Source organism: Siphateles boraxobius, unplaced genomic scaffold (genome assembly GCF_051911475.1).
Source record: "Siphateles boraxobius isolate OS27281-9 unplaced genomic scaffold, OSU_SipBor_1 17, whole genome shotgun sequence".
NCBI lineage: Eukaryota > Metazoa > Chordata > Actinopteri > Cypriniformes > Leuciscidae > Siphateles > Siphateles boraxobius.
This window is the reverse complement of record NW_027508777.1, coordinates 5,782,122-5,798,443: the sequence shown is the minus strand read 5'-3', so window position 1 is coordinate 5,798,443 and position 16,322 is coordinate 5,782,122. Positions and strand designations below refer to the sequence as shown.

General features: G+C 42.9%; 1 long non-coding RNA gene across 2 annotated transcripts; it reads left to right on the top strand.

Annotated features, from left to right (window-relative positions):
* The first annotated feature begins 13,335 nt into the window (after window positions 1-13,335).
* LOC143740144 (uncharacterized) lies at window positions 13,336-15,927 on the top strand. 2 transcript variants are annotated; one of them, XR_013204766.1, is made up of 6 exons: window positions 13,336-13,907; window positions 14,025-14,060; window positions 14,159-14,226; window positions 14,408-14,570; window positions 15,074-15,152; window positions 15,840-15,927. It is a non-coding gene; the product is annotated as an uncharacterized LOC143740144 (long non-coding RNA). The 2 variants fall into 2 exon arrangements; XR_013204767.1 differs by lacking the exon at window positions 15,074-15,152 and having other exon boundaries at window positions 15,850-15,921.
* The last annotated feature ends 395 nt before the right edge of the window (window positions 15,928-16,322 follow it).

The window sequence follows — 16,322 nt, the reverse complement described above, 5'->3', positions numbered from 1 at the left end:
AGAAGAGTGCAGCACATCACCAGAGGATCAGGGTTTTCTCAGGTCGCCTTCCCAGACCTACTCATGAGGCTGACTATGACACCTGGTGGTCAGGAGTAGAACTGCTGTTGAAGGATCCATCTGTGTCCGACCTTCATTGCTCTAGAAGGATAGTGGAGAGCCTCCTTCCTCCAGCAGCAGATATGGTCAAGCAATTGAGTCCCAGCATGCTGCCTATAGTGTATCTAGACACTCTTGACTCTGCACTCACTACTGTTCAAGGTGGGGATGAACTGTTTGCTAGATTCATGGACACATTTCAGGATGCCGGTGAGAAACCATCTGCCTACCTCCAACGGCTCCAGGTTGCCTTGAATTCTGCCATGAAAAGGGGAGGAGTCATAGAGTCTGAAGTAAATCGGCATTTGTTGAACCAGTTCTGTTGTGGATGCTGGGACAATTCTTTGATTGCTGAGCTCCAGCTAAAAAAAAAAAACTTGTCCACCCACTTCTGCTGAGCTGCTGCTGCTATTGCGCACTGAAGAGGACAGAGAAGCAGCAAAAGCACATCGAATGAAGCAATATCTGGGGTCTACACGGCAGAAAGCTACAGCTCATGTCCAGTCTGCTCGTGTCAACCCTAAAGACGGGGCCAAAGTTACCGCTTTGGTCAACATCACCCAGCAACTGGCTCAACAATTAGCTGACATCCAGCGACAGTTAGCTATGCTAACGGCCAGCCAGTCAACGACCAGTGCTATCCCCAAGACTTCCACCTACAGTAAGCCACTTGCCAGACCACCACTCAGCAGCCTCATCGGTCCACACCTACCTGGTTACTGTTTTTGGTGTGGTGTTTTCGTCCCCAGTGTGAGAATGAACCCAATTCCACTCTGGTTGCTTGTAAAAGGTACAGTTTACTAGCAATCAACAAAACACTTCCAACTCTGTCTATTTAAACTGAGTCCGGTTCATGTTGTGGGACAGACAGGGGCCAGAGGCGACCAAATCCATCCCAAGAAAAAAGAGAAGATTGTCAAGTGTGCAGAAATGTCACAGCCCAAGATAGAGAACGCAACCATACAGCTTCCAAGGGGCCTGGTGGGCTCAAAATGTTCTGCAGTCGTTCAGATTGCTGGAAAGAACTTTCATTGCCTTTTGGATACTGGCTCGCAGGTTACCACGATTCCAGTCTCTTTTTACAGCCAGAGTCTCAGCAATCACCCCGTGAAGCCACTTTACAACTTACTCCAGGTAGAGGGTGCCGCCGGTCAGTTAGTGCCATATCTGGGGTATGTAGAGATGACCAAAGGCTTTCACAAAGAGTTATTGGGAGAAGAATTTGATGTACTGACCCTTGCCTTGGTTGTACCCGATGGCCATTCTGAGGGTTCTTCAGTTGTGCTTATCGGCATGAATACTCTGGAGCCTTTATATGAGCAATACATTAGGAGTGACATCTCTAATTTTCAACCTATGGCCCAAGGGTACTGTGCCGTCCTAAAGCACCTACAACTGAAGCACCAACAAAGCCAGGTGGGTCGAGCAGGGGTCGTGAGGTTGTTGAGTCAGACACCAGTCCTGATTTCTCCTGGTCAGACCATTGTTCTAGAAGGCTCTGCTGGAATAGACAGTCCAACTACAGTTCAATGGGCTGTGATTGAACATCCCATATCATCTCTTCCTGGCGGGCTATGTGTCCAGAGTTGTCTCATCACATTTCCAACTCATGCTCCCTACAATGTTCCTGTTCTCGTTATGAACGAGTCTGAACAAGGTGTTCTTATTCCACCAAAGACTGTAATTGCTGATATTGGGACATCACCTACCTTCCTGGCCCAGCACACCGTAAACACTTCTCCAGTCCAAGGAGGTTCCCAAGGACGCACTTTGGAGTTAAATTTTGGAGAATCACCTATTCCATCTGAATGGAAGGAGCGAGTAACATTCAAGCTCAACCGAATGCCTGAAGTGTTTTCTTATCACAACCTTGATTTCGGTTGTACGGACCAGGTAAAACACCATATCAAGCTCCACGATGAAACCGAAATCAAGGTCGTGATAAGAAAACACTTCATTCGTAACGCCTTGCGGCATCCGATTCCATTCCCAGAAACCCAGTGGTGTGACAAATGCGGATTTAGCCTTGTCAGCTTCACTCATTTGAATCTGATAATATCCAGACTTTAAATCCAAAACCGTGAACCATCTGGAGCCAGTTAATGCTGAAAACGACTCATCAAGGCTGGCAGAGCATAGACGTCTTTCACTGTTTGTAAATTTAATTTACTATAATCAATGCACAACCTAACATCGCCATTCCGCTTCCGGACCACCACAATTGGAGAAGCAAATGGTGACTCTGACTCCCGGATGATGTCGGCTTCAAGCAGATCCCGCAAATCGTTACGAATGCTCCAAGTACATTCCAGAGACTTATGGAGAAGTGTATGGGGGATTTAAATCTCAAGGAAGCTCTTGTATTTCTGGATGACATCATTATCTTCTCCGACACTTTAGAGGAACATGAGAAGCGCTTACTCAGAGTACTTACCCGCATGAAGGAGTTTGGCTTGAAGCTGTCCCCTGAAAAATGCAAATTTCACCCGAGAAGGGCGTTGAAACGGACCCTGAAAAAAATTTCCGCTCTCAAATCCTGGCCAGTCCCCCGAAATCTTAAAGAGCTACGGTCTTTTCTAGGGTTTGCAGGATACTATCGGAGGTTCATCAGGGATTACGCCACCATAGTAAAACCTCTTAATGGTCTTACTAGAGGCTATGCACCCATCCGTCGATCTATCAAAGATAAAAGTCCTGCTGGAAAGTTCCTGGACCCGAAGCAATCCTTTGGGGAGAGATGGATGTCTGATTGTCAAGCTGCTTTTGACACAGTAATTTCTAAGCTAACATCTGCTCCTGTTCTTGGGTTCGCAAATCCGAAGTTGCCCTACATCCTTCACACAGATGCTAGCATACTCGTATTGGGAGCCATTCTATACCAAGAACAGAATGATCAACACCGGGTTCGGCATCCGATTCCATTCCCAGAAACCCAGTGGTGTGACAAATGCGGATTTAGCCTTGTCAGCTTCACTCATTTGAATCTGATAATATCCAGACTTTAAATCCAAAACCGTGAACCATCTGGAGCCAGTTAATGCTGAAAACGACTCATCAAGGCTGGCAGAGCATAGACGTCTTTCACTGTTTGTAAATTTAATTTACTATAATCAATGCACAACCTAACATCGCCATTCCGCTTCCGGACCACCACAATTGGAGAAGCAAATGGTGACTCTGACTCCCGGATGATGTCGGCTTCAAGCAGATCCCGCAAATCGTTACGAATGCTCCAAGTACATTCCAGAGACTTATGGAGAAGTGTATGGGGGATTTAAATCTCAAGGAAGCTCTTGTATTTCTGGATGACATCATTATCTTCTCCGACACTTTAGAGGAACATGAGAAGCGCTTACTCAGAGTACTTACCCGCATGAAGGAGTTTGGCTTGAAGCTGTCCCCTGAAAAATGCAAATTTCACCCGAGAAGGGCGTTGAAACGGACCCTGAAAAAAATTTCCGCTCTCAAATCCTGGCCAGTCCCCCGAAATCTTAAAGAGCTACGGTCTTTTCTAGGGTTTGCAGGATACTATCGGAGGTTCATCAGGGATTACGCCACCATAGTAAAACCTCTTAATGGTCTTACTAGAGGCTATGCACCCATCCGTCGATCTATCAAAGATAAAAGTCCTGCTGGAAAGTTCCTGGACCCGAAGCAATCCTTTGGGGAGAGATGGATGTCTGATTGTCAAGCTGCTTTTGACACAGTAATTTCTAAGCTAACATCTGCTCCTGTTCTTGGGTTCGCAAATCCGAAGTTGCCCTACATCCTTCACACAGATGCTAGCATACTCGTATTGGGAGCCATTCTATACCAAGAACAGAATGATCAACACCGGGTTATCGCCTATGCTAGCCGAGGCCTATCTCAGAGTGAATCTCGAAATCCGGCACACAAACTTGAGTTTCTGGCCTTAAAATGGAGCGTCACAGAGAAATTCCATGATTATCTCTATGGTGCTGACTTCACAGTTGTTACGGACAATGATCCTCTTACATACGTTTTGACCTCAGCAAAATTGGATGCCACAAGCCACCAGTGGCTAGCTGCGTTGTCAACGTATTCCTTTAAGATGCAGTACCGTGCTGGCAAACACAACTTTGATGCCGATGCTCTGTCCAGACGTTACCATGTGGCGATTTTCCACTGCATGGTACGGTACGGTTCGGTTCGGTACGGTTCGACTCGGCGCGGAACGGTTCGGCTCGCTTCGCTTTTCCACTGCGTGGTACGACTCGACTCGGTACGGCACGGTTCGGTTCGCTTTAGCTCGGTTTCTTTTCCATTGCAGTTAGTACCCCTTCAAAGTGGGTGGGACTGATCGTTATTTGCGCCGCCTCTACTGCCATGACATCATCATAAACGCGCCACATTTCAAACGCAAAACACAGGAACAATGGAGCCTATCGAGGGGATGGTGTTCCTGATTCTCGGCATGTGGATGTTTTTAACTGCAAGATGGAGAAATGTGTTTAAAATGAGGCTGATGGCAGCAAAACAAAATACTGCTAAAAAAAACAAAAGAGTCTGGGAACTCTTACAACGAAGCGCAGATGACGACATCACTCAATTTACCCGACGGCGCACTAGGGTAAGCTAATCTTGTTTAGGGTCTCAATCGCTATATCGTCACAAAGCATATAATGAATTTAGCTGGCAATATTATGTATTAAGAAGTGTAATCTGTGTATTTCAGATGTATCATATTTCGCAAAGTCGCCGCCACAGACCATCTGTTTGGACGTTTAACAGAGCTTCTCAGTGGTGGGATGTGATTGTTCCTGGTTTTACAAACACGCAGTGGTTGAAGAACTTTAGAATGTCGGAAGAAACGTTTATCCATTTGTGCAACAAACTGCGTCCTGCGATGGAGCGACGGGACACAAACTTCCGCGTGTGTGTACCTCTAAAGAAGAGAGTAGCCATTGCACTGTGGAAGCTTGCAACCGGCTCTGAGTACAGAAGTGTTGGACATCTTTTTGGAGCAAGCATTTCAACTGCGTGTCGGTGTGTTCAGGAGTTCTGTGCTGCAGCAGAGACGTTGTTGGTACCTGAACAAATTCGTTTTCCAGATCAGGAGAGGTTTAAAGAAATGGCTGCCTACGTTGAGAACAGATGAGGACTCACAAAGTGTATTGGTGCTATTGATGGATCACACATACCCATAATAGCACCACAACACTATCACTGTGACTATTTCAACCGTAAAGACTGGCACTCCATCATCCTTAAAGGTGTTGTGGATGGGAAGGGACTTTTCTGGAATGTTTTCACAGGACTGCCTAGAAGCCTGCATGATGCTCGGGTTTTGAGACTGTCCACGCTGTGGGAGGTGGCAAGCCGTGGAAACCACATACCAGCTAGCACCAAAAACATTGATGGGGTGAATGTTGGCTCCTACTTCCTTGGAGACTCTGCCTATCCCTTGCTGAACTGTCTCTTAAAACCATTCATTGACACTGGACGGCTGTCAGCGGAACAGCGGGTCTACAACACGAAAATATCCAGAGCACGTGTAGTGGTTGAAAATGCTTTTGGAAGATTAAAAGGAAGATGGCGTTGCCTTATGAAAAGAAATGACTGTTCGGTCGACCTTGTGAAATTTATGGTGCTGACATGCTGTGCTCTACATAACCTTTGTGAGAGTCATGGAGAGGCCTATGAGAGTGCATGGGATCCACCTTCAGCAGCAGAGCCTGTGCTGGCACTGCCACAGCCTGTAGAGGAGGAGGGCAGGGATGTCCGTGAGGCTCTGATGCGTTACTTGAACAGTTGACTATATCTGTTCTGTAAAGTGTGTGGTCAATAAACTTTTGTGCAGTATTTGAAAATGTTTCCCTTGCATATTTATTAACCCCTTTCATGGAAAAGATCACAGATTATTTTAGTAAAACATTTCACCACTCGTTAAAACATCACACTCTTACTTGATCTGGAAAAACTTTCCCTCATTATAAAGATTTAAGACTCCAGCTTTGATATTTGACCGCTTTTATGATAAATCTGCTTTGCAGTGACATTAAATTCTTAATTTATTCCAGGAGTGCGAAATTATTAATTTGTAACATTTGATATTTTGAATAGGAATCATCACTCATAATACAGTCAATCATGTTTTCTCAGGTTTATTTGTGTTCACTTACATGCAATATACAGCATCTGGAGAAATAATTATCACATGTTTTTTAAATATTTTATCATACAGAATAATATTTCTATTAATTTTATGTCATAACACTATTTTAAACCGTGACCGGAATCTGATACAAATACTCGATGGTGGTTTAAAGTGAGTAAAAGTAAAAGTGTATTATTAATATTTTATATTATGTAAATGTAGCTTGCTGATACCTGTTGCTTTAATCCGCATGCTGGAAAAGCTATTCTATTACATAATTCAATTTGTTAAAAGAATTTACATAAGGTCCCAAAAATATGTATATATTTTGTTTTTTAACAAGACTTAAAATAATAGGTGGATTTTGCATGTATAGTAGGATGACATGGGTGTCGATGGCTAGGCATAATGCCAGAATTAAGGCTATAATGGCTGAATTCAAACAAAAGAATAACGATAAAAGAATAATGAAGATTAAGTCTCATACCGGCAGGTATGAAAGTACACGTTTTACAAGTAAATTTAATTGAAGAAAAATGTAAACAGATCAAACTTCAAACAAAGTGCAAATATATTTACTGCAAAAATAAAATATATAAAGACATATATAAACAAAAATTTAAAAGTAAAAAATGTACACCAAGCGAACTTGACATTTTGTGCAAATGTATGTAGTGCAAAAAAATAAATATATATATATAAAATATAAAGACGACATATATATAAAAACAAATTTAAAAGAAAAAAATTTACACCAAGCAAACTTTAAATGTTGTGCACAAACGTATTATACAGAAAAATTCTGAGAAAACAAGTAAAAAAAGATTTATTTCTATGAAGTATGGACTAGAGAGGATTTAGTCGGGCAGAGAGGTCTGTTGTTGCCGGCCACTCATCGCCTGTACAAGCATCCCCATGACGTTGAGGAAGGCTTGATTGAATGCAGCCGTTTGTGCATTTTCCTCCGTCCTTAAGGCCGCTTCCTGCTCCCTCGCTTGCCGGGCCTCATCGATTGCCATCTGCAAATGGAGCTCCCTCTGTGCCCGGTTCAGTTCCTGCTGTTGAATATCAGCCACCTGCATCTCTCTTAAAACAGCTAGATGCTCCTGATGGTGCATGCTCCTTTTCCTCTTGCCTAGATACAAACGAAGAACAGTTATAATTGTGTATTTTTTTCTAAAGGAAAAAAAAAGGAGAGTAAAAATAAAGCTAACAGAATCACATATCAATTAATTTATGAAATAATTGTTCATTAACAACCCTTACATGATCTACAGTGTGAACTAATCACAAAGTTACAGTAGCTAGCAATAATGTATTTATGGTGAGCAACAGGATTTCATGATATATCCAATTTTATTGCAGGCATTCAAATCGACATAAGAAAAGGATTAGGTAAGCTTAGTCTAGATATATGATTTGTAACAGAAAGTGTTTTAGTCATATTTAGTCATATTTCATACCTGGTACCACACGCTCTGGTGTCCTGCTGGTGCTGGAGGTTGCTGGTGTAGGCGGTCGTGCTGGTGGCGAAGCTGCTATCACCAGTTGGGATGTTGAGGCATCACTGCACGGAGAAAGTGCTAACGAGTCAATCGTAGACAATGCATCTGAAATAAAAAGTTACACAAATTATTGCAACACAAATCAAACTAGCAACAATAACAAATCCAGAACGTTTAAATAATTAAATAGTCATAGATGTATAAAAAAAATCAAAAATAAAGCTTTACAGTAGATGGTCAATAAAGTGAAGCTTTCAAACTTAATATATTGTTGACTTAACACAACGTACCATCATCGAATGTGTTGTCTAACAACGAGGTAGCCGAGTGCAGGGCACCCTCTCTCCCATTGCTCGCAGGTCGTCTTCCGTAGATAGCGTCCATTTGGTCGAACCACTTCCACGTTCTCCTGTTCGCACCACTCCGGCCGTTGTGATCCTTTATGGTTCTATAGTCCCTCTTAATTTTTTTTAATTTGTCCCTACACTGTTTGTAGGTCCGGTAATAGCCGTGTGCGGCTAAGAGCTGAGCTACTTCTTGGAACACTTTTTCATTCCGTTTTGCCCCAACCAGCTCTCGCTGGATCCGCTCCTCGGCAACCAACGAGAGGAACGTCTGCACCACGTCCACTGACCACGATTCAGCCATTTCTTTTTTAAAGTTTTGATCTCTTTTTTTCCAAGAAAGTAAAAAACAGATGCTACCGCGTTGGCTGTTGTCTACTGGTTATTTAAATCTAGCGGGTTTAGTGTCTCGTGTCGCAAATATCCAAGATGGCGCCGCGGATGGCTGCCTCGGTGTGGAGCTCTCCAGCTATTGTGTTGTTTTTGTTCGTTTGTTCTGCGTTTAGTCATTCTTTTCCTATCAGTTTCACCAAAGACGAACTACTGGACATTAGGAAACACACACCAGAAACCTTTTCTACAGTTTTTGATTATTCGGACGTTTTGCTGGACATTCTCGTCGGAGGGGCAGCGTTGTTGTTCAAACGCGCGTTCAGACGCAAACGCGGGAAGCGAGCCGGCGCGCTGGTTAAACTCCGCGAGCGCGGCCGGCGCACTGCACTCCCCAGCATTCATCTCGCGAATCTCCGATCCCTTCCTAACAAAACGGATGAACTTCTTCTCCTCACCCACACTAACAAGGATTTTTTAAACTCTGCTGCTTTGTGCTTCACTGAAACCTGGCTGAGTGAAGCCATACCGGACAACGCAATACATCTGCCGGGCTTCCAGCTGTTCCGAGCGGATCGCATCGCGGAGCTAACGGGGAAAACGAGAGGTGGTGGATTGTGTTTCTACATTAACGAAAGTTGGTGTTCAGATGTAACAACACTGAAGAAGATGTGCTCTCCTAATTTAGAGGCACATTTCATAAACTGTAAACCCTTCTACTCGCCTCGGGAATTTTCCTCTTTCATTCTCGTGAATGTTTACATCCCCCCAGACGCGTGCGCGAGCGCGGCGCTACAACAGCTGGCTGAACAAATATCTGAAACGGAACAAAGGTACCCAGACTCTCTTTTAATCATTCTTGGGGATTTTAACAAAGCAAATCTTTCCCGTGAACTACCAAAATACAGACAGCACGTTACATGTCCCACCAGAGACAGTAATATACTGGACCACTGTTACACCACAATAAGAAATGCATATCACTCCGTCCCACGGGCAGCTTTGGGGCTCTCTGATCACTGTTTGGTTCATCTCATACAGACCTACAGGCAGAAACTGAAATCAGCTAAACCTGGAATAAGGACTCTGAAAAGATGGACTAATGAAGCAGAGCAGAATCTACAGGCCTGCTTTGATTGCACTGATTGGACTGTTTTTGAAGCTGCTACCAATGATCTGGATGAGCTCACAGATACTGTAACATCATATATAAGTTTCTGTGAGGATACATGCATTCCTACCAGGACATTCTTATCATTCACTAATGATAAACCATGGTTTACTGGGAAACTCAAACACCTTCGTCATGCCAAAGAGGATGCTTACAGAAGTGGGGATAAAATCTTGTATAACCAGGCCAGAAACAGATTGACAAAGGAGATCAGAGTTGCTAAAAGGAACTACTCTGATAAACTGAAAAACCAGTTTTCATCCAACGACCCATCATCAGTCTGGAATGGCCTGAGGAACATTACCAACTACAAGTCACCATCCCCTCGATCTGTGGACAATCAACACCTGGCTGACGATTTAAATTCATTTTACTGCCGGTTTGAAAAGCCCTCATTCACACCACACACCCGGTCTGATCTGCACTTCACACATTCAGCATCACCTCCTGTTCTCCAATTATCACTCCCCCCTCCTGCCATCCAACCTGAGCTTAAGGTCTGTGTGGAGGACGTGAGCCGAGTCTTCAAAAAACAGAAGACTAGGAAAGCCTCAGGCCCAGACGGCATCTCATCTGCTTGTTTAAAAGCCTGCGCTGACCAACTGGCCCCGGTCTTCACACAGATCTTCAACAGATCATTGGAGCAGTGTGAAGTTCCCTGCTGCTTCAAACGCTCCACTATCATTCCTGTCCCCAAAAAACCCAAAATCACTGGACTTAATGACTACAGACCTGTCGCTCTCACGTCTGTGGTCATGAAGTCGTTTGAAAGACTGGTGCTGGCCCACCTGAAGGACATCACTGGACCCCTGCTGGATCCCTTTCAGTTTGCTTACAGAGCAAACAGGTCTGTGGATGATGCAGTCAACATGGGACTGCATTATATCCTGCAACATCTCGACAGACCAGGGACTTATGCAAGGATCCTCTTTGTGGACTTCAGTTCGGCCTTCAATACCATCATGCCTGGTCTTCTCACAGCCAAACTGACCCAGCTCTCCATACCATCCTCGATCTGTCAGTGGATCACCAGCTTCCTGACGGACCGGCAGCAGCGAGTGAGACTGGGGAAACACACATCCAGGACTCTCACCACCAGCACTGGTGCTCCCCAAGGGTGCGTTCTCTCCCCACTGCTCTTCTCCCTGTACACTAATGACTGCACTTCTAAAGACCCCACTGTCAAGCTCCTGAAATTCGCAGACGACACCACTGTCATCGGTCTCATCCGAAACGGTGACGAGTCTGCTTACAGACTGGAGGTTGAACAGCTGGCTGCCTGGTGCAGTTATAACAACCTTGAGCTGAACACGCTCAAAACAGTGGAGATGATCGTGGACTTCAGGAGGAACAGCTCAGCACTCCTCCCACTCACCATCATGAACAGCACTGTGGAAGCAGTGGAGTCATTCAGGTTCCTGGGCACTATCATCTCTCAGGACCTGAAGTGGGACAATCACATTGACTCCACTGTGAAAAAGGCCCAGCAGAGACTGTACTTCCTTCGCCAGCTGAGGAAGTTCAACCTGCCACAGGATCTGCTGATTCAGTTCTACTCAGCCGTCATTGAGTCTGTCTTGTGCGCTTCCATGACTGTCTGGTTTGGTTCAGCTACCAAATCAGACATCAGGAGACTACAACGGACAGTCCGGACTGCGGAGAGGATTATTGGTGCCCCCCTGCCAAACCTCCAGGACCTGTACTCTTCCAGAGTGAGGAAGAGAGCAGGTAAAATCATCACAGACTCCACTCACCCTGGACACCACCTGTTTGAACTGTTACCGTCAAGACGGAGACTCAGATCACTGGCCACAAGAACATCTCGGCACAGGAACAGTTTCTTCCCACAGGCCATTTCCCTCCTGAACAGTTAACACTCCTCCCAAGGCATATGCCTGTAAGTGCAATACTCCCACTGTTTAGTGCAATATCCTACAACTCAGGTGATACTTATATGTAGATTTATTTATTTATAATATTCAAAACACTGTAAATAGGTTCATAATCTGTAAATCTGAAAATGTCTATTCTGACTAAACCCAACTGTGATAGTTTTATTCTCATATATTTATATTTTTATTTTTTATTCTTATAATTTGTAGTATTATGTTTCATGTTGTATTTGTATATGTCCACTGGAAGCCTCAGTACCAAAACAAATTCCTTGTGTGTGCAAGCACACTTGGCAATAAAGCTCTTTCTGATCTGATTCTGATTCTGAAATCCAATGACGCTGGTAGTGACGATTCTGTCTGACCAATCTGTGATCTACAGTGTTTTTACGTCACATTTTAGTACCGGTACGGTACGCTTGGAACCTCAACAGACCAGGTACCATTTAAAGCGAGCGGTACCGTACCGTACCATGCAGTGAAAAGCACCACAAGTGAGCCGTACCGAACCGTACCGTACCATGCAGTGGAAAAGCACCAAAGGGTGCCGTACCGAACCACACCACCCGGACCATGCAGTGGAAAAGCGCCAATGGAGAAGTGCCAGATAAGGCTACAAGCTGTGAAGAATGGGAACTTGTAAACCGCTTAGCAGAGCGACTGTGTGACCCTGGTGAAGCTGCAGAAATCTCCCCCGACATTGTGGTTGCTATTTGTCAGAGCAGTCTTGTCAGATCATGCTGTCCTGCTGACTACACTCAGCTTGATATGACCTTAGTTGAGTCTCTTTCTGTCCATACTAATATTATTCCTGACTGTTTTGCCGAGGAAGAATCACATTGTCTTCCTGTCTTTTTCCTCTCTGACCCATGCTGACCTGAAAGAAGAGCAGCGTGCCGACCCAGCAATTCGAGAAGTCACCTACCAGCTTGAGACGGGAGAGAAGGTTTCTCCCACTGTTCGAGAGGAACTTCCTGAGCTCTCATTGTTGTTACGGGAGTGGAATCGGTTAGAGCTGGAAGATGGAGTTTTATACCGGAGAAGAGAGGACGAAGATAAAATTGTCCTTCAGCTTGTTCTGCCCCTAGTGTTGCGTTCTACCGTCCTGAAAAGTCTTCATAGTGACCACTCCATACCATCCCAGGGGCAACCCTGTCGAGCGCTTTAATCGGGCGCTGTTAAACATGCTGGGAACTCTCGAGAGCAAGCAGAAGGCTAAGTGGAGAGAGTACGTTAAACCTCTTGTCCATGCGTATAATTGCACGAGGAATGAAGTAACGGGGTAGAAACTCCTTTGGAAGAGACTGGGGTGGAAGAATCTGGAAATGCTCTACTTGTACCGATAGACAAACATGTTGCAAGAGAGATGGAGCTACCTGTGGGAGAAGAATTGGAATTTCCCGTGGAAGAGATAACTATCAATGTGCCTGAAGCTGAAGTGCTTCTGGAGCCTGAGGCTGAAGCTCGTGATCCGGTCCAATCTGACTCATCTTTGGGTCCTGCTGTTCATAGTTTTGCTACTGCCCCCAGTGATATAGTGGGATCTGATGTAATACCCAGACGTTCAGGTCGGCAGCGTCAACCCCTGCAACGCCTTCAATATGCAGTATTGGGCAACCCATTCATTTCAGTCGTTCAAAGTCTTTTTCATAGCTTGTCTAATGTTTATACAGAGGCCCTTAGTCAAGCCGCCGCAACAGACTCTTTCCCTAACCTGTAATACTTCTGCAGTTTTTATGCAACGGGGCGTGCATGATTTAGGGGGGGAGGGTGTAACCCGGGTGTAACAATAAGACAGCTGTGTTATAAGGAGACGAGCTTCGAGACAGAAGTGTGAATTTTAATTTCAGTGAAGCGGACGCTCGTTTTTCTTTAATGGTAAATTAACGATAGGCGCCGACTGAAATAAAAGCGAACCAGGTGGAATACGGAGGTTTATGATATGTGAATGTTTGTCGCAGTTTCACACATGACATAACCTACTCAGTTTGCGTTGAGTATTTTTCCCAGGCCTATATTAACAGGTGTAACGTTACAAGTTCTTAACTGTTAACTTTGGCCCGCGAGGTCCACTTTCGTGCAGTTTTTAGCTCCAACCCAGATCAGACTGTTAATTTTCAGTAATCCCGAAGATCTTGATTAACGTTAGCTTGTTCAGGTGTGTTTTATCAGGGTTTGAGCTAAACTCAGCAGGTGCGTGACACTGCTACAGTTGAGAACTTCCGGCCGGTCTGCATTAAAACTGCACTTTTGCAGCGTTCGTATCCGCACATACTCTTATGTTCATTGTTTACTGTAATGCATGCACTGGATTAAAGTGATGATAGCACATGGTTAAATGTGTTGGTGTGTTTAATGCATAGTTGGTTTGTGAAGTGTTATTTATGCTCTGTTTTCTTTCCCCCCAGGTAACCATGGTTGACAAAAAGAGCTTAATAAGTTAAAAAAGTAAGTCTGTGTTGTTAAATATTAAATATTGTTGCTAAATATAAAACAAACTTGTGCTAAGCAAGCTTAAAATCCTTATCTTAATCTTAATTTATATTTTTCTTTTTCTTCAAACAGCCTGGAAACTGAAGTGCCTCAAATATCTTGTACTAAGTATGTATCACTGTTTTGAAGTTTAAACAGACTGTATTGTGGTAATTAAAATGAATATCCTATATAAAAAGACTTCAACATTGTATTCATGTTTACAGACAAGAACCCTGTGAGGATGAGGGCTCATTTGTTGCAAAACCTTGGCCAGCAGTGGGATTTAACGCATGTAAGAATTTTGATTACTTTACCACGCCCAGTATTTTTCTTATTGAACATTCTCGGAAATACATCACTATATGGTAGTCAATTGCAACCTCCAGTTCATGCTGACTTTAAGGAACTTGTTTGGCTGAAAGTGTGTAATTTGGATATAAGCACCTGAAGTAAACAAATGTTTTGTATTTAAGATGCTGCATGAAATGATGATGAGGTTTGGAACAGACTTGGCGAAAAGAACATGGAAACATCTCTAAATGAAATGGCCCCAAACATCATCAGAAGTTCAAAAGAAGGAAGTAAAAAAAAAACTCTACGCCAATCTCATTGGATCAGCAGAGGAAACCAAAGAAGGTAACAACACCATATATTTTTCCCCATCCAACCTATCTGTTCCATGCCCAGTGTAATGTTGCATTGTCAATGTAAAGGTTGTAGCTTCTATAAATTGTCTGAGTGAAAACATGTATTAAAATAATGAAAGTATTAAAGGAATAGTTTACCCAAAAATTAAAATTGTCATCATTTACTCACCTCTTGTCATTTCAAATCTTTATGACTTTCTTCTTCAGAACACAAAAGATATTTTGAAGAAGGATGGTAACCGAACAATGGCAGTGCCCATTGACCTGCTGCATTGGTTTTGTGTTTATATAATTGAAGTGAATGGGTACCAGCATTGTTCGGTTACCAACATTTTCCAAAATATATTTTTTTGTGTTATGCTGAAGTAGGAAAGCCATGTAAGTTTAAAATGACAAGAGTGAGTGAATGATGACAGCATTTTCATTTTTGGGTAAACTATCCCTTTAATTGATTTCTGTACCTAATGTACAATCATTTGTATCTGTTTTTAGGTCTCGTTAGGAATGCTGCACTCATTTTATTGCCAGCACTATTTAAAGAAAACGCCACCTTGTTCTACTGTGTAGATGTGTAAGTATGGAGTCTTTTGTATTTTCATTAACATTTGATTGACAGTTCCTTTAATTCAAGTCAAGTGCATGCAAATATAAAAATATTAGTCAGTAGGACTGGGCGATAAATCGATTTTATCGATTAACTCGAATGTGTAGTTTATGTCGACTTTGCATCGATCATAAAAGAAATCTATACAACTCCAGGGGTTAATACTTGTCTTCTAAAGCAAAATGTTGCATACAAATGGTATGTTAGTGAGATAAAAAAGATTAAATTTGCCAAGATAGGTTGCTATAATTAGACTATGTATAGATAAGAGAATAACATCCAATGGGGTGGCACATTAGCTCCACATCAATAATTATGAGTCTTGTTGGTTCTTGCATGTCACGTGCCTAGCTGTCATATCTGTGTTGTGTCATGAACGATTCAGTCGCAAGAATGAAAGAACCAATGAAATTCAAAGTAATCAAAGTGGAGCTGACGTGGTAGCATGTTGAATGTTCTTCAGTCATCAGTAATGTTGACATTCAAACACATTACAAAGCTTGGAAGAGCCAAGCTCAGATTTTGTTTAAGTGAAGAAATAAAGTCATATACATAGGTTGGCTTGTTAGTAAATTATGGGGTAATTTTAGGTCTATTTGATGACTTCTGTTAATTGGTGAAAAGCACTCAAAAGGTGAAATGTTTGTTTTACAGGAACCCAAAGGTCCTACACCAACCAGTGTTTAACAGCTCTCCGGATCCCCTCAAGACTGAAAGTGTCAGCATTATAATGGAGGCAGACACTGACATGACAAATGCTGTGGAAAGCCTGTTTGCAGTCTATTTTGCAGTCACACAATGACTTTTAATCAGAAATATATGCATAAACAAACAAGAGCATGACACAAGAACACCAATACCTGTACTAAAAATGTACTGTCAGTTTGTGTAAATTGTAGGGGTATTTATTAGATGTTTTAATTTTTCATGTATTGTTATCTGGATTGACAAATATCAAAAATATAAAATCAAAGATTTGTTTTTCCTCATTTCAGAGATGCATGTAAATGTTAAGTACCGTACATGTGCATACAGTACATAAACAAGCTTATGTATGTTTATTACACAGTGAAAATGCTTAAATTAAATAATTCAAACTAAATGGTTGAATGTAATTTAACATCTTAAATGTAAAAA